Source organism: Chiloscyllium plagiosum, unplaced genomic scaffold (genome assembly GCF_037043375.1).
Source record: "Chiloscyllium plagiosum isolate Xiang-an unplaced genomic scaffold, Cpla_swu_hap1 HiC_scaffold_60, whole genome shotgun sequence".
Lineage (NCBI taxonomy): Eukaryota > Metazoa > Chordata > Chondrichthyes > Orectolobiformes > Hemiscylliidae > Chiloscyllium > Chiloscyllium plagiosum.
The window spans coordinates 27,501-47,203 of record NW_028270199.1 but is presented as its reverse complement, the minus strand read 5'-3'; positions in this window follow the sequence as shown (position 1 = coordinate 47,203).

The window sequence follows — 19,703 nt, the reverse complement described above, 5'->3', positions numbered from 1 at the left end:
TCGGTATGAGCAGTCAAGTTCGCTCCCATCACAGTTTGGACCCTAAAAAAAGTCTAAGTGTCACTGGTTACTGATTTGTACTGAGCCTAAAAAATTCTAAGTGTCACTGGTTACTGATTTGTACTGCCTCAAAAAAATTCTAAGTGTCGTCGGTTACTGATTTGTAACCACCGGGTCAAATCCGGCCGGGCTAGCCGGCCTCGAGCACTCAAAGTCGGTATGAGCAGTCAGGTTCGCTCCCATCACAGTTTGGACCACTTGCCGACTTGGGAAATGCACGAAAATCGGCCCCAACGCGGGGGCCGGTCCGCTCTCAAAGTCGAGACCTTCGGCTGAACCACCGGGTCAAATCCGGCCGGGCTAGCCGGCCTCGAGCACTCAAAGTCGGTATGAGCAGTCAAGTTCGCTCCCATCACAGTTTGGACCACTTGCCGACTTGGGAAATGCACGAAAATCGGCCCGAACGCGGGGGCCGGTCCGCTCTCAAAGTCGAGACCTTCGGCTGAACCACCGGGTCAAATCCGGCTGGGCTAGCCGCCCCCGAGCGCTCAAAGTCGGTATGAGCAGTCAAGTTCGGTCCCATCACAGTCTGGACCACTTGCCGACGTTGGAAATGCACGAAATTCACCCTGAACGCGGGGGCCGGTCCGCTCCCGAAGGCGGGACACTCACCCTAAGCCTGGCCCCACCGCCGGCCAACACACCCTTCAAAATCACACCCATCCGACAATGCTACTCAAAAAGGATCCAAATTCAGAAACACCCCCTTCAAAAGGCACTCCGTCCCCGGCCACACTACCGGGGCATGCTCCCCTGGGCGATAATTAAGCCCCCACGACTAATTGAAGCCAACCACAGCCGCAACTCGAAAGGAGAAGTCAGTAACCAATTCAAAAATGCACTTGGTTACTGACTTCTACAGACTCAAAAAAAATTCTAAGTGTCGTTGGTTACTGATTTGTACTGCATCAAAAAAATTCTAAGTGTCACTGGTTACTGATTTGTACTGACTCTAAAAAATTCTAAGTGTCACTGGTTACTGATTTGTACTGAGCCTAAAAAATTCTAAGTGTCGTTGGTTACTGATTTGTACTGCCTCGAAAAAATTCTAAGTGTCGTTGGTTACTGATTTGTACTGACTGAATAAAATTCTAAGTGTCACTGGTTACTGATTTGTACTGCCTCAAAAAAATTCTAAGTGTCACTGGTTACTGATTTGTACTGCCTCGAAAAAATTCTAAGTGTCACTGGTTACTGATTTGTAACCACCGGGTCAAATCCGGCTGGGCTAGCCGGCCTCGAGCACTCAAAGTCGGTATGAGCAGACAAGTTCGCTCCCATCACAGTTTGGACCCTAAAAAATCTAAGTGTCACTGGTTACTGATTTGTACTGACTCAAAAAAATTCTAAGTGTCACTGGTTACTGATTTGTACTGACTGGAAAAAATTCTAAGTGTCGTTGGTTACTGATTTGTACTGCATCAAAAAAATTCTAAGTGTCACTGGTTACTGATTTGTACTGACTCTAAAAAATTCTAAGTGTCCTTGGTTACTGATTTGTACTGCATCAAAAAAATTCTAAGTGTCGTTGGTTACTGATTTGTACTGCATCAAAAAAATTCTAAGTGTCACTGGTTACTGATTTGTACTGACTCAAAAAAATTCTAAGTGTCGTTGGTTACTGATTTGTACTGCCTCAAAAAAATTCTAAGTGTTCTTGGTTACTGATTTGAACTGAGCCTAAAAAATTCTAAGTGTCACTGGTTACTGATTTGTACTGACTCAAAAAAATTCTAAGTGTCGTTGGTTACTGATTTGTACTGCCTCAAAAAAATTCTAAGTGTTCTTGGTTACTGATTTGTACTGACTGGAAAAAATTCTAAGTGTCACTGGTTACTGATTTGTACTGAGCCTAAAAAATTCTAAGTGTCACTGGTTACTGATTTGTACTGCCTCAAAAAAATTCTAAGTGTCGTCGGTTACTGATTTGTAACCACCGGGTCAAATCCGGCCGGGCTAGCCGGCCTCGAGCACTCAAAGTCGGTATGAGCAGTCAAGTTCGCTCCCATCACAGTTTGGACCCTAAAAAAAGTCTAAGTGTCACTGGTTACTGATTTGTACTGAGCCTAAAAAATTCTAAGTGTCACTGGTTACTGATTTGTACTGCCTCAAAAAAATTCTAAGTGTCGTCGGTTACTGATTTGTAACCACCGGGTCAAATCCGGCCGGGCTAGCCGGCCTCGAGCACTCAAAGTCGGTATGAGCAGTCAGGTTCGCTCCCATCACAGTTTGGACCACTTGCCGACTTGGGAAATGCACGAAAATCGGCCCCAACGCGGGGGCCGGTCCGCTCTCAAAGTCGAGACCTTCGGCTGAACCACCGGGTCAAATCCGGCCGGGCTAGCCGGCCTCGAGCACTCAAAGTCGGTATGAGCAGTCAAGTTCGCTCCCATCACAGTTTGGACCACTTGCCGACTTGGGAAATGCACGAAAATCGGCCCGAACGCGGGGGCCGGTCCGCTCTCAAAGTCGAGACCTTCGGCTGAACCACCGGGTCAAATCCGGCTGGGCTAGCCGCCCCCGAGCGCTCAAAGTCGGTATGAGCAGTCAAGTTCGGTCCCATCACAGTCTGGACCACTTGCCGACGTTGGAAATGCACGAAATTCACCCTGAACGCGGGGGCCGGTCCGCTCCCGAAGGCGGGACACTCACCCTAAGCCTGGCCCCACCGCCGGCCAACACACCCTTCAAAATCACACCCATCCGACAATGCTACTCAAAAAGGATCCAAATTCAGAAACACCCCCTTCAAAAGGCACTCCGTCCCCGGCCACACTACCGGGGCATGCTCCCCTGGGCGATAATTAAGCCCCCACGACTAATTGAAGCCAACCACAGCCGCAACTCGAAAGGAGAAGTCAGTAACCAATTCAAAAATGCACTTGGTTACTGACTTCTACAGACTCAAAAAAAATTCTAAGTGTCGTTGGTTACTGATTTGTACTGCATCAAAAAAATTCTAAGTGTCACTGGTTACTGATTTGTACTGACTCTAAAAAATTCTAAGTGTCACTGGTTACTGATTTGTACTGAGCCTAAAAAATTCTAAGTGTCGTTGGTTACTGATTTGTACTGCCTCGAAAAAATTCTAAGTGTCGTTGGTTACTGATTTGTACTGACTGAATAAAATTCTAAGTGTCACTGGTTACTGATTTGTACTGCCTCAAAAAAATTCTAAGTGTCACTGGTTACTGATTTGTACTGCCTCGAAAAAATTCTAAGTGTCACTGGTTACTGATTTGTAACCACCGGGTCAAATCCGGCTGGGCTAGCCGGCCTCGAGCACTCAAAGTCGGTATGAGCAGTCAAGTTCGCTCCCATCACAGTTTGGACCCTAAAAAATCTAAGTGTCACTGGTTACTGATTTGTACTGACTCAAAAAAATTCTAAGTGTCACTGGTTACTGATTTGTACTGACTCTAAAAAATTCTAAGTGTCCTTGGTTACTGATTTGTACTGCATCAAAAAAATTCTAAGTGTCGTTGGTTACTGATTTGTACTGCATCAAAAAAATTCTAAGTGTCACTGGTTACTGATTTGTACTGACTCTAAAAAATTCTAAGTGTCACTGGTTACTGATTTGTACTGAGCCTAAAAAATTCTAAGTGTCGTTGGTTACTGATTTGTACTGCCTCGAAAAAATTCTAAGTGTCACTGGTTACTGATTTGTACTGACTCTAAAAAATTCTAAGTGTCCTTGGTTACTGATTTGTACTGCATCAAAAAAATTCTAAGTGTCGTTGGTTACTGATTTGTACTGCATCAAAAAAATTCTAAGTGTCACTGGTTACTGATTTGTACTGACTCTAAAAAATTCTAAGTGTCACTGGTTACTGATTTGTACTGAGCCTAAAAAATTCTAAGTGTCGTTGGTTACTGATTTGTACTGCCTCGAAAAAATTCTAAGTGTCACTGGTTACTGATTTGTACTGACTGGAAAAAATTCTAAGTGTCGTTGGTTACTGATTTGTACTGACTCAAAAAAATTCTAAGTGTCGTTGGTTACTGATTTGTACTGAGCCTAAAAAATTCTAAGTGTCACTGGTTACTGATTTGTACTGCCTCGAAAAAATTCTAAGTGTCACTGGTTACTGATTTGTAACCACCGGGTCAAATCCGGCCGGGCTAGCCGGCCTCGAGCACTCAAAGTCGGTATGAGCAGTCAAGTTCGCTCCCATCACAGTTTGGACCCTAAAAAATCTAAGTGTCACTGGTTACTGATTTGTACTGACTCAAAAAAATTCTAAGTGTCACTGGTTACTGATTTGTACTGACTGGAAAAAATTCTAAGTGTCGTTGGTTACTGATTTGTACTGCATCAAAAAAATTCTAAGTGTCACTGGTTACTGATTTGTACTGACTCAAAAAAATTCTAAGTGTCGTTGGTTACTGATTTGTACTGAGCCTAAAAAATTCTAAGTGTCACTGGTTACTGATTTGTACTGCCTCGAAAAAATTCTAAGTGTCACTGGTTACTGATTTGTAACCACCGGGTCAAATCCGGCTGGGCTAGCCGGCCTCGAGCACTCAAAGTCGGTATGAGCAGTCAAGTTCGCTCCCATCACAGTTTGGACCCTAAAAAATCTAAGTGTCACTGGTTACTGATTTGTACTGAGCCTAAAAAATTCTAAGTGTCACTGGTTACTGATTTGTACTGAGCCTAAAAAATTCTAAGTGTCCTTGGTTACTGATTTGTACTGACTGGAAAAAATTCTAAGTGTCACTGGTTACTGATTTGTACTGAGCCTAAAAAATTCTAAGTGTCACTGGTTACTGATTTGTACTGCCTCAAAAAAATTCTAAGTGTCGTTGGTTACTGATTTGTACTGCCTCGAAAAAATTCTAAGTGTTCTTGGTTACTGATTTGTACTGACTGGAAAAAATTCTAAGTGTCACTGGTTACTGATTTGTACTGAGCCTAAAAAATTCTAAGTGTCACTGGTTACTGATTTGTACTGCCTCAAAAAAATTCTAAGTGTCGTTGGTTACTGATTTGTACTGCCTCGAAAAATTTCTAAGTGTCACTGGTTACTGATTTGTACTGACTGGAAAAAATTCTAAGTGTCGTTGGTTACTGATTTGTACTGACTGAATAAAATTCTAAGTGTCACTGGTTACTGATTTGTACTGCCTCAAAAAAATTCTAAGTGTCACTGGTTACTGATTTGTACTGACTCTAAAAAATTCTAAGTGTCCTTGGTTACTGATTTGTACTGCATCAAAAAAATTCTAAGTGTCGTTGGTTACTGATTTGTACTGCATCAAAAAAATTCTAAGTGTCACTGGTTACTGATTTGTACTGACTCTAAAAAATTCTAAGTGTCACTGGTTACTGATTTGTACTGAGCCTAAAAAATTCTAAGTGTCGTTGGTTACTGATTTGTACTGCCTCGAAAAAATTCTAAGTGTCACTGGTTACTGATTTGTACTGACTGGAAAAAATTCTAAGTGTCACTGGTTACTGATTTGTACTGCCTCAAAAAAAATCTAAGTGTCACTGGTTACTGATTTGTACTGACTCAAAAAAATTCTAAGTGTCACTGGTTACTGATTTGTACTGACTGGAAAAAATTCTAAGTGTCGTTGGTTACTGATTTGTACTGCATCAAAAAAATTCTAAGTGTCACTGGTTACTGATTTGTACTGACTCTAAAAAATTCTAAGTGTCCTTGGTTACTGATTTGTACTGCATCAAAAAAATTCTAAGTGTCGTTGGTTACTGATTTGTACTGACTGGAAAAAATTCTAAGTGTCACTGGTTACTGATTTGTACTGACTCAAAAAAATTCTAAGTGTCGTTGGTTACTGATTTGTACTGCCTCGAAAAAATTCTAAGTGTTCTTGGTTACTGATTTGTACTGACTGGAAAAAATTCTAAGTGTCACTGGTTACTGATTTGTACTGAGCCTAAAAAATTCTAAGTGTCACTGGTTACTGATTTGTACTGCCTCAAAAAAATTCTAAGTGTCGTTGGTTACTGATTTGTACTGCCTCGAAAAATTTCTAAGTGTCACTGGTTACTGATTTGTACTGACTGGAAAAAATTCTAAGTGTCGTTGGTTACTGATTTGTACTGACTGAATAAAATTCTAAGTGTCACTGGTTACTGATTTGTACTGCCTCAAAAAAATTCTAAGTGTCACTGGTTACTGATTTGTACTGACTCTAAAAAATTCTAAGTGTCCTTGGTTACTGATTTGTACTGCATCAAAAAAATTCTAAGTGTCGTTGGTTACTGATTTGTACTGCATCAAAAAAATTCTAAGTGTCACTGGTTACTGATTTGTACTGACTCTAAAAAATTCTAAGTGTCACTGGTTACTGATTTGTACTGAGCCTAAAAAATTCTAAGTGTCGTTGGTTACTGATTTGTACTGCCTCGAAAAAATTCTAAGTGTCACTGGTTACTGATTTGTACTGACTGGAAAAAATTCTAAGTGTCGTTGGTTACTGATTTGTACTGACTCAAAAAAATTCTAAGTGTCACTGGTTACTGATTTGTACTGACTGAACAAAATTCTAAGTGTCGATGGTTACTGATTTGTACTGACTGAAATAAATTCTAAGTGACGTTGTTTACTGATTTGTAACCACCGGGTCAAATCCGGCCGGGCTAGCCGGCCTCGAGCACTCAAAGTCGGTATGAGCAGTCAAGTTCGCTCCCATCACAGTTTGGACCCTAAAAAAAGTCTAAGTGTCACTGGTTACTGATTTGTACTGAGCCTAAAAAATTCTAAGTGTCACTGGTTACTGATTTGTACTGACTCTAAAAAATTCTAAGTGTCACTGGTTACTGATTTGTACTGACTCTAAAAAATTCTAAGTGTCCTTGGTTACTGATTTGTACTGCATCAAAAAAATTCTAAGTGTCGTTGGTTACTGATTTGTACTGCATCAAAAAAATTCTAAGTGTCACTGGTTACTGATTTGTACTGACTCTAAAAAATTCTAAGTGTCACTGGTTACTGATTTGTACTGAGCCTAAAAAATTCTAAGTGTCGTTGGTTACTGATTTGTACTGCCTCGAAAAAATTCTAAGTGTCACTGGTTACTGATTTGTACTGACTGGAAAAAATTCTAAGTGTCGTTGGTTACTGATTTGTACTGACTCAAAAAAATTCTAAGTGTCACTGGTTACTGATTTGTACTGACTGAACAAAATTCTAAGTGTCGATGGTTACTGATTTGTACTGACTGAAATAAATTCTAAGTGACGTTGTTTACTGATTTGTAACCACCGGGTCAAATCCGGCCGGGCTAGCCGGCCTCGAGCACTCAAAGTCGGTATGAGCAGTCAAGTTCGCTCCCATCACAGTTTGGACCCTAAAAAAAGTCTAAGTGTCACTGGTTACTGATTTGTACTGAGCCTAAAAAATTCTAAGTGTCACTGGTTACTGATTTGTACTGCCTCAAAAAAATTCTAAGTGTCGTCGGTTACTGATTTGTAACCACCGGGTCAAATCCGGCCGGGCTAGCCGGCCTCGAGCACTCAAAGTCGGTATGAGCAGTCAGGTTCGCTCCCATCACAGTTTGGACCACTTGCCGACTTGGGAAATGCACGAAAATCGGCCCCAACGCGGGGGCCGGTCCGCTCTCAAAGTCGAGACCTTCGGCTGAACCACCGGGTCAAATCCGGCCGGGCTAGCCGGCCTCGAGCACTCAAAGTCGGTATGAGCAGTCAGGTTCGCTCCCATCACAGTTTGGACCACTTGCCGACTTGGGAAATGCACGAAAATCGGCCCGAACGCGGGGGCCGGTCCGCTCTCAAAGTCGAGACCTTCGGCTGAACCACCGGGTCAAATCCGGCTGGGCTAGCCGCCCCCGAGCGCTCAAAGTCGGTATGAGCAGTCAAGTTCGGTCCCATCACAGTCTGGACCACTTGCCGACGTTGGAAATGCACGAAATTCACCCTGAACGCGGGGGCCGGTCCGCTCCCGAAGGCGGGACACTCACCCTAAGCCTGGCCCCACCGCCGGCCAACACACCCTTCAAAATCACACCCATCCGACAATGCTACTCAAAAAGGATCCAAATTCAGAAACACCCCCTTCAAAAGGCACTCCGTCCCCGGCCACACTACCGGGGCATGCTCCCCTGGGCGATAATTAAGCCCCCACGACTAATTGAAGCCAACCACAGCCGCAACTCGAAAGGAGAAGTCAGTAACCAATTCAAAAATGCACTTGGTTACTGACTTCTACAGACTCAAAAAAAATTCTAAGTGTCGTTGGTTACTGATTTGTACTGCATCAAAAAAATTCTAAGTGTCACTGGTTACTGATTTGTACTGACTCTAAAAAATTCTAAGTGTCACTGGTTACTGATTTGTACTGAGCCTAAAAAATTCTAAGTGTCGTTGGTTACTGATTTGTACTGCCTCGAAAAAATTCTAAGTGTCGTTGGTTACTGATTTGTACTGACTGAATAAAATTCTAAGTGTCACTGGTTACTGATTTGTACTGCCTCAAAAAAATTCTAAGTGTCACTGGTTACTGATTTGTACTGCCTCGAAAAAATTCTAAGTGTCACTGGTTACTGATTTGTAACCACCGGGTCAAATCCGGCTGGGCTAGCCGGCCTCGAGCACTCAAAGTCGGTATGAGCAGTCAAGTTCGCTCCCATCACAGTTTGGACCCTAAAAAATCTAAGTGTCACTGGTTACTGATTTGTACTGACTCAAAAAAATTCTAAGTGTCACTGGTTACTGATTTGTACTGACTGGAAAAAATTCTAAGTGTCGTTGGTTACTGATTTGTACTGCATCAAAAAAATTCTAAGTGTCACTGGTTACTGATTTGTACTGACTCTAAAAAATTCTAAGTGTCCTTGGTTACTGATTTGTACTGCATCAAAAAAATTCTAAGTGTCGTTGGTTACTGATTTGTACTGCATCAAAAAAATTCTAAGTGTCACTGGTTACTGATTTGTACTGACTCAAAAAAATTCTAAGTGTCGTTGGTTACTGATTTGTACTGCCTCAAAAAAATTCTAAGTGTTCTTGGTTACTGATTTGAACTGAGCCTAAAAAATTCTAAGTGTCACTGGTTACTGATTTGTACTGACTCAAAAAAATTCTAAGTGTCGTTGGTTACTGATTTGTACTGCCTCAAAAAAATTCTAAGTGTTCTTGGTTACTGATTTGTACTGACTGGAAAAAATTCTAAGTGTCACTGGTTACTGATTTGTACTGAGCCTAAAAAATTCTAAGTGTCACTGGTTACTGATTTGTACTGCCTCAAAAAAATTCTAAGTGTCGTCGGTTACTGATTTGTAACCACCGGGTCAAATCCGGCCGGGCTAGCCGGCCTCGAGCACTCAAAGTCGGTATGAGCAGTCAAGTTCGCTCCCATCACAGTTTGGACCCTAAAAAAAGTCTAAGTGTCACTGGTTACTGATTTGTACTGAGCCTAAAAAATTCTAAGTGTCACTGGTTACTGATTTGTACTGCCTCAAAAAAATTCTAAGTGTCGTCGGTTACTGATTTGTAACCACCGGGTCAAATCCGGCCGGGCTAGCCGGCCTCGAGCACTCAAAGTCGGTATGAGCAGTCAGGTTCGCTCCCATCACAGTTTGGACCACTTGCCGACTTGGGAAATGCACGAAAATCGGCCCCAACGCGGGGGCCGGTCCGCTCTCAAAGTCGAGACCTTCGGCTGAACCACCGGGTCAAATCCGGCCGGGCTAGCCGGCCTCGAGCACTCAAAGTCGGTATGAGCAGTCAAGTTCGCTCCCATCACAGTTTGGACCACTTGCCGACTTGGGAAATGCACGAAAATCGGCCCGAACGCGGGGGCCGGTCCGCTCTCAAAGTCGAGACCTTCGGCTGAACCACCGGGTCAAATCCGGCTGGGCTAGCCGCCCCCGAGCGCTCAAAGTCGGTATGAGCAGTCAAGTTCGGTCCCATCACAGTCTGGACCACTTGCCGACGTTGGAAATGCACGAAATTCACCCTGAACGCGGGGGCCGGTCCGCTCCCGAAGGCGGGACACTCACCCTAAGCCTGGCCCCACCGCCGGCCAACACACCCTTCAAAATCACACCCATCCGACAATGCTACTCAAAAAGGATCCAAATTCAGAAACACCCCCTTCAAAAGGCACTCCGTCCCCGGCCACACTACCGGGGCATGCTCCCCTGGGCGATAATTAAGCCCCCACGACTAATTGAAGCCAACCACAGCCGCAACTCGAAAGGAGAAGTCAGTAACCAATTCAAAAATGCACTTGGTTACTGACTTCTACAGACTCAAAAAAAATTCTAAGTGTCGTTGGTTACTGATTTGTACTGCATCAAAAAAATTCTAAGTGTCACTGGTTACTGATTTGTACTGACTCTAAAAAATTCTAAGTGTCACTGGTTACTGATTTGTACTGAGCCTAAAAAATTCTAAGTGTCGTTGGTTACTGATTTGTACTGCCTCGAAAAAATTCTAAGTGTCGTTGGTTACTGATTTGTACTGACTGAATAAAATTCTAAGTGTCACTGGTTACTGATTTGTACTGCCTCAAAAAAATTCTAAGTGTCACTGGTTACTGATTTGTACTGCCTCGAAAAAATTCTAAGTGTCACTGGTTACTGATTTGTAACCACCGGGTCAAATCCGGCTGGGCTAGCCGGCCTCGAGCACTCAAAGTCGGTATGAGCAGTCAAGTTCGCTCCCATCACAGTTTGGACCCTAAAAAATCTAAGTGTCACTGGTTACTGATTTGTACTGACTCAAAAAAATTCTAAGTGTCACTGGTTACTGATTTGTACTGACTCTAAAAAATTCTAAGTGTCCTTGGTTACTGATTTGTACTGCATCAAAAAAATTCTAAGTGTCGTTGGTTACTGATTTGTACTGCATCAAAAAAATTCTAAGTGTCACTGGTTACTGATTTGTACTGACTCTAAAAAATTCTAAGTGTCACTGGTTACTGATTTGTACTGAGCCTAAAAAATTCTAAGTGTCGTTGGTTACTGATTTGTACTGCCTCGAAAAAATTCTAAGTGTCACTGGTTACTGATTTGTACTGACTCTAAAAAATTCTAAGTGTCCTTGGTTACTGATTTGTACTGCATCAAAAAAATTCTAAGTGTCGTTGGTTACTGATTTGTACTGCATCAAAAAAATTCTAAGTGTCACTGGTTACTGATTTGTACTGACTCTAAAAAATTCTAAGTGTCACTGGTTACTGATTTGTACTGAGCCTAAAAAATTCTAAGTGTCGTTGGTTACTGATTTGTACTGCCTCGAAAAAATTCTAAGTGTCACTGGTTACTGATTTGTACTGACTGGAAAAAATTCTAAGTGTCGTTGGTTACTGATTTGTACTGACTCAAAAAAATTCTAAGTGTCGTTGGTTACTGATTTGTACTGAGCCTAAAAAATTCTAAGTGTCACTGGTTACTGATTTGTACTGCCTCGAAAAAATTCTAAGTGTCACTGGTTACTGATTTGTAACCACCGGGTCAAATCCGGCCGGGCTAGCCGGCCTCGAGCACTCAAAGTCGGTATGAGCAGTCAAGTTCGCTCCCATCACAGTTTGGACCCTAAAAAATCTAAGTGTCACTGGTTACTGATTTGTACTGACTCAAAAAAATTCTAAGTGTCACTGGTTACTGATTTGTACTGACTGGAAAAAATTCTAAGTGTCGTTGGTTACTGATTTGTACTGCATCAAAAAAATTCTAAGTGTCACTGGTTACTGATTTGTACTGACTCAAAAAAATTCTAAGTGTCGTTGGTTACTGATTTGTACTGAGCCTAAAAAATTCTAAGTGTCACTGGTTACTGATTTGTACTGCCTCGAAAAAATTCTAAGTGTCACTGGTTACTGATTTGTAACCACCGGGTCAAATCCGGCTGGGCTAGCCGGCCTCGAGCACTCAAAGTCGGTATGAGCAGTCAAGTTCGCTCCCATCACAGTTTGGACCCTAAAAAATCTAAGTGTCACTGGTTACTGATTTGTACTGAGCCTAAAAAATTCTAAGTGTCACTGGTTACTGATTTGTACTGAGCCTAAAAAATTCTAAGTGTCCTTGGTTACTGATTTGTACTGACTGGAAAAAATTCTAAGTGTCACTGGTTACTGATTTGTACTGAGCCTAAAAAATTCTAAGTGTCACTGGTTACTGATTTGTACTGCCTCAAAAAAATTCTAAGTGTCGTTGGTTACTGATTTGTACTGCCTCGAAAAAATTCTAAGTGTTCTTGGTTACTGATTTGTACTGACTGGAAAAAATTCTAAGTGTCACTGGTTACTGATTTGTACTGAGCCTAAAAAATTCTAAGTGTCACTGGTTACTGATTTGTACTGCCTCAAAAAAATTCTAAGTGTCGTTGGTTACTGATTTGTACTGCCTCGAAAAATTTCTAAGTGTCACTGGTTACTGATTTGTACTGACTGGAAAAAATTCTAAGTGTCGTTGGTTACTGATTTGTACTGACTGAATAAAATTCTAAGTGTCACTGGTTACTGATTTGTACTGCCTCAAAAAAATTCTAAGTGTCACTGGTTACTGATTTGTACTGACTCTAAAAAATTCTAAGTGTCCTTGGTTACTGATTTGTACTGCATCAAAAAAATTCTAAGTGTCGTTGGTTACTGATTTGTACTGCATCAAAAAAATTCTAAGTGTCACTGGTTACTGATTTGTACTGACTCTAAAAAATTCTAAGTGTCACTGGTTACTGATTTGTACTGAGCCTAAAAAATTCTAAGTGTCGTTGGTTACTGATTTGTACTGCCTCGAAAAAATTCTAAGTGTCACTGGTTACTGATTTGTACTGACTGGAAAAAATTCTAAGTGTCACTGGTTACTGATTTGTACTGCCTCAAAAAAAATCTAAGTGTCACTGGTTACTGATTTGTACTGACTCAAAAAAATTCTAAGTGTCACTGGTTACTGATTTGTACTGACTGGAAAAAATTCTAAGTGTCGTTGGTTACTGATTTGTACTGCATCAAAAAAATTCTAAGTGTCACTGGTTACTGATTTGTACTGACTCTAAAAAATTCTAAGTGTCCTTGGTTACTGATTTGTACTGCATCAAAAAAATTCTAAGTGTCGTTGGTTACTGATTTGTACTGACTGGAAAAAATTCTAAGTGTCACTGGTTACTGATTTGTACTGACTCAAAAAAATTCTAAGTGTCGTTGGTTACTGATTTGTACTGCCTCTAAAAAATTCTAAGTGTTCTTGGTTACTGATTTGTACTGACTGGAAAAAATTCTAAGTGTCACTGGTTACTGATTTGTACTGAGCCTAAAAAATTCTAAGTGTCACTGGTTACTGATTTGTACTGCCTCAAAAAAATTCTAAGTGTCGTTGGTTACTGATTTGTACTGCCTCGAAAAATTTCTAAGTGTCACTGGTTACTGATTTGTACTGACTGGAAAAAATTCTAAGTGTCGTTGGTTACTGATTTGTACTGACTGAATAAAATTCTAAGTGTCACTGGTTACTGATTTGTACTGCCTCAAAAAAATTCTAAGTGTCACTGGTTACTGATTTGTACTGACTCTAAAAAATTCTAAGTGTCCTTGGTTACTGATTTGTACTGCATCAAAAAAATTCTAAGTGTCGTTGGTTACTGATTTGTACTGCATCAAAAAAATTCTAAGTGTCACTGGTTACTGATTTGTACTGACTCTAAAAAATTCTAAGTGTCACTGGTTACTGATTTGTACTGAGCCTAAAAAATTCTAAGTGTCGTTGGTTACTGATTTGTACTGCCTCGAAAAAATTCTAAGTGTCACTGGTTACTGATTTGTACTGACTGGAAAAAATTCTAAGTGTCGTTGGTTACTGATTTGTACTGACTCAAAAAAATTCTAAGTGTCACTGGTTACTGATTTGTACTGACTGAACAAAATTCTAAGTGTCGATGGTTACTGATTTGTACTGACTGAAATAAATTCTAAGTGACGTTGTTTACTGATTTGTAACCACCGGGTCAAATCCGGCCGGGCTAGCCGGCCTCGAGCACTCAAAGTCGGTATGAGCAGTCAAGTTCGCTCCCATCACAGTTTGGACCCTAAAAAAAGTCTAAGTGTCACTGGTTACTGATTTGTACTGAGCCTAAAAAATTCTAAGTGTCACTGGTTACTGATTTGTACTGACTCTAAAAAATTCTAAGTGTCACTGGTTACTGATTTGTACTGACTCTAAAAAATTCTAAGTGTCCTTGGTTACTGATTTGTACTGCATCAAAAAAATTCTAAGTGTCGTTGGTTACTGATTTGTACTGCATCAAAAAAATTCTAAGTGTCACTGGTTACTGATTTGTACTGACTCTAAAAAATTCTAAGTGTCACTGGTTACTGATTTGTACTGAGCCTAAAAAATTCTAAGTGTCGTTGGTTACTGATTTGTACTGCCTCGAAAAAATTCTAAGTGTCACTGGTTACTGATTTGTACTGACTGGAAAAAATTCTAAGTGTCGTTGGTTACTGATTTGTACTGACTCAAAAAAATTCTAAGTGTCACTGGTTACTGATTTGTACTGACTGAACAAAATTCTAAGTGTCGATGGTTACTGATTTGTACTGACTGAAATAAATTCTAAGTGACGTTGTTTACTGATTTGTAACCACCGGGTCAAATCCGGCCGGGCTAGCCGGCCTCGAGCACTCAAAGTCGGTATGAGCAGTCAAGTTCGCTCCCATCACAGTTTGGACCCTAAAAAAAGTCTAAGTGTCACTGGTTACTGATTTGTACTGAGCCTAAAAAATTCTAAGTGTCACTGGTTACTGATTTGTACTGCCTCAAAAAAATTCTAAGTGTCGTCGGTTACTGATTTGTAACCACCGGGTCAAATCCGGCCGGGCTAGCCGGCCTCGAGCACTCAAAGTCGGTATGAGCAGTCAGGTTCGCTCCCATCACAGTTTGGACCACTTGCCGACTTGGGAAATGCACGAAAATCGGCCCCAACGCGGGGGCCGGTCCGCTCTCAAAGTCGAGACCTTCGGCTGAACCACCGGGTCAAATCCGGCCGGGCTAGCCGGCCTCGAGCACTCAAAGTCGGTATGAGCAGTCAGGTTCGCTCCCATCACAGTTTGGACCACTTGCCGACTTGGGAAATGCACGAAAATCGGCCCGAACGCGGGGGCCGGTCCGCTCTCAAAGTCGAGACCTTCGGCTGAACCACCGGGTCAAATCCGGCTGGGCTAGCCGCCCCCGAGCGCTCAAAGTCGGTATGAGCAGTCAAGTTCGGTCCCATCACAGTCTGGACCACTTGCCGACGTTGGAAATGCACGAAATTCACCCTGAACGCGGGGGCCGGTCCGCTCCCGAAGGCGGGACACTCACCCTAAGCCTGGCCCCACCGCCGGCCAACACACCCTTCAAAATCACACCCATCCGACAATGCTACTCAAAAAGGATCCAAATTCAGAAACACCCCCTTCAAAAGGCACTCCGTCCCCGGCCACACTACCGGGGCATGCTCCCCTGGGCGATAATTAAGCCCCCACGACTAATTGAAGCCAACCACAGCCGCAACTCGAAAGGAGAAGCCAGTAACCAATTCAAAAATGCACTTGGTTACTGACTTCTACAGACTCAAAAAAAATTCTAAGTGTCGTTGGTTACTGATTTGTACTGCATCAAAAAAATTCTAAGTGTCACTGGTTACTGATTTGTACTGACTCTAAAAAATTCTAAGTGTCACTGGTTACTGATTTGTACTGAGCCTAAAAAATTCTAAGTGTCGTTGGTTACTGATTTGTACTGCCTCGAAAAAATTCTAAGTGTCGTTGGTTACTGATTTGTACTGACTGAATAAAATTCTAAGTGTCACTGGTTACTGATTTGTACTGCCTCAAAAAAATTCTAAGTGTCACTGGTTACTGATTTGTACTGCCTCGAAAAAATTCTAAGTGTCACTGGTTACTGATTTGTAACCACCGGGTCAAATCCGGCTGGGCTAGCCGGCCTCGAGCACTCAAAGTCGGTATGAGCAGTCAAGTTCGCTCCCATCACAGTTTGGACCCTAAAAAATCTAAGTGTCACTGGTTACTGATTTGTACTGACTCAAAAAAATTCTAAGTGTCACTGGTTACTGATTTGTACTGACTGGAAAAAATTCTAAGTGTCGTTGGTTACTGATTTGTACTGCATCAAAAAAATTCTAAGTGTCACTGGTTACTGATTTGTACTGACTCTAAAAAATTCTAAGTGTCCTTGGTTACTGATTTGTACTGCATCAAAAAAATTCTAAGTGTCGTTGGTTACTGATTTGTACTGCATCAAAAAAATTCTAAGTGTCACTGGTTACTGATTTGTACTGACTCAAAAAAATTCTAAGTGTCGTTGGTTACTGATTTGTACTGCCTCAAAAAAATTCTAAGTGTTCTTGGTTACTGATTTGAACTGAGCCTAAAAAATTCTAAGTGTCACTGGTTACTGATTTGTACTGACTCAAAAAAATTCTAAGTGTCGTTGGTTACTGATTTGTACTGCCTCAAAAAAATTCTAAGTGTTCTTGGTTACTGATTTGTACTGACTGGAAAAAATTCTAAGTGTCACTGGTTACTGATTTGTACTGAGCCTAAAAAATTCTAAGTGTCACTGGTTACTGATTTGTACTGCCTCAAAAAAATTCTAAGTGTCGTCGGTTACTGATTTGTAACCACCGGGTCAAATCCGGCCGGGCTAGCCGGCCTCGAGCACTCAAAGTCGGTATGAGCAGTCAAGTTCGCTCCCATCACAGTTTGGACCCTAAAAAAAGTCTAAGTGTCACTGGTTACTGATTTGTACTGAGCCTAAAAAATTCTAAGTGTCACTGGTTACTGATTTGTACTGCCTCAAAAAAATTCTAAGTGTCGTCGGTTACTGATTTGTAACCACCGGGTCAAATCCGGCCGGGCTAGCCGGCCTCGAGCACTCAAAGTCGGTATGAGCAGTCAGGTTCGCTCCCATCACAGTTTGGACCACTTGCCGACTTGGGAAATGCACGAAAATCGGCCCCAACGCGGGGGCCGGTCCGCTCTCAAAGTCGAGACCTTCGGCTGAACCACCGGGTCAAATCCGGCCGGGCTAGCCGGCCTCGAGCACTCAAAGTCGGTATGAGCAGTCAAGTTCGCTCCCATCACAGTTTGGACCACTTGCCGACTTGGGAAATGCACGAAAATCGGCCCGAACGCGGGGGCCGGTCCGCTCTCAAAGTCGAGACCTTCGGCTGAACCACCGGGTCAAATCCGGCTGGGCTAGCCGCCCCCGAGCGCTCAAAGTCGGTATGAGCAGTCAAGTTCGGTCCCATCACAGTCTGGACCACTTGCCGACGTTGGAAATGCACGAAATTCACCCTGAACGCGGGGGCCGGTCCGCTCCCGAAGGCGGGACACTCACCCTAAGCCTGGCCCCACCGCCGGCCAACACACCCTTCAAAATCACACCCATCCGACAATGCTACTCAAAAAGGATCCAAATTCAGAAACACCCCCTTCAAAAGGCACTCCGTCCCCGGCCACACTACCGGGGCATGCTCCCCTGGGCGATAATTAAGCCCCCACGACTAATTGAAGCCAACCACAGCCGCAACTCGAAAGGAGAAGTCAGTAACCAATTCAAAAATGCACTTGGTTACTGACTTCTACAGACTCAAAAAAAATTCTAAGTGTCGTTGGTTACTGATTTGTACTGCATCAAAAAAATTCTAAGTGTCACTGGTTACTGATTTGTACTGACTCTAAAAAATTCTAAGTGTCACTGGTTACTGATTTGTACTGAGCCTAAAAAATTCTAAGTGTCGTTGGTTACTGATTTGTACTGCCTCGAAAAAATTCTAAGTGTCGTTGGTTACTGATTTGTACTGACTGAATAAAATTCTAAGTGTCACTGGTTACTGATTTGTACTGCCTCAAAAAAATTCTAAGTGTCACTGGTTACTGATTTGTACTGCCTCGAAAAAATTCTAAGTGTCACTGGTTACTGATTTGTAACCACCGGGTCAAATCCGGCTGGGCTAGCCGGCCTCGAGCACTCAAAGTCGGTATGAGCAGTCAAGTTCGCTCCCATCACAGTTTGGACCCTAAAAAATCTAAGTGTCACTGGTTACTGATTTGTACTGACTCAAAAAAATTCTAAGTGTCACTGGTTACTGATTTGTACTGACTGGAAAAAATTCTAAGTGTCGTTGGTTACTGATTTGTACTGCATCAAAAAAATTCTAAGTGTCACTGGTTACTGATTTGTACTGACTCTAAAAAATTCTAAGTGTCCTTGGTTACTGATTTGTACTGCATCAAAAAAATTCTAAGTGTCGTTGGTTACTGATTTGTACTGCATCAAAAAAATTCTAAGTGTCACTGGTTACTGATTTGTACTGACTCAAAAAAATTCTAAGTGTCGTTGGTTACTGATTTGTACTGCCTCAAAAAAATTCTAAGTGTTCTTGGTTACTGATTTGAACTGAGCCTAAAAAATTCTAAGTGTCACTGGTTACTGATTTGTACTGACTCAAAAAAATTCTAAGTGTCGTTGGTTACTGATTTGTACTGCCTCAAAAAAATTCTAAGTGTTCTTGGTTACTGATTTGTACTGACTGGAAAAAATTCTAAGTGTCACTGGTTACTGATTTGTACTGAGCCTAAAAAATTCTAAGTGTCACTGGTTACTGATTTGTACTGCCTCAAAAAAATTCTAAGTGTCGTCGGTTACTGATTTGTAACCACCGGGTCAAATCCGGCCGGGCTAGCCGGCCTCGAGCACTCAAAGTCGGTATGAGCAGTCAAGTTCGCTCCCATCACAGTTTGGACCCTAAAAAAAGTCTAAGTGTCACTGGTTACTGATTTGTACTGAGCCTAAAAAATTCTAAGTGTCACTGGTTACTGATTTGTACTGCCTCAAAAAAATTCTAAGTGTCGTCGGTTACTGATTTGTAACCACCGGGTCAAATCCGGCCGGGCTAGCCGGCCTCGAGCACTCAAAGTCGGTATGAGCAGTCAGGTTCGCTCCCATCACAGTTTGGACCACTTGCCGACTTGGGAAATGCACGAAAATCGGCCCCAACGCGGGGGCCGGTCCGCTCTCAAAGTCGAGACCTTCGGCTGAACCACCGGGTCAAATCCGGCCGGGCTAGCCGGCCTCGAGCACTCAAAGTCGGTATGAGCAGTCAAGTTCGCTCCCATCACAGTTTGGACCACTTGCCGACTTGGGAAATGCACGAAAATCGGCCCGAACGCGGGGGCCGGTCCGCTCTCAAAGTCGAGACCTTCGGCTGAACCACCGGGTCAAATCCGGCTGGGCTAGCCGCCCCCGAGCGCTCAAAGTCGGTATGAGCAGTCAAGTTCGGTCCCATCACAGTCTGGACCACTTGCCGACGTTGGAAATGCACGAAATTCACCCTGAACGCGGGGGCCGGTCCGCTCCCGAAGGCGGGACACTCACCCTAAGCCTGGCCCCACCGCCGGCCAACACACCCTTCAAAATCACACCCATCCGACAATGCTACTCAAAAAGGATCCAAATTCAGAAACACCCCCTTCAAAAGGCACTCCGTCCCCGGCCACACTACCGGGGCATGCTCCCCTGGGCGATAATTAAGCCCCCACGACTAATTGAAGCCAACCACAGCCGCAACTCGAAAGGAGAAGTCAGTAACCAATTCAAAAATGCACTTGGTTACTGACTTCTACACACTCAAAAAAATTCTAAGT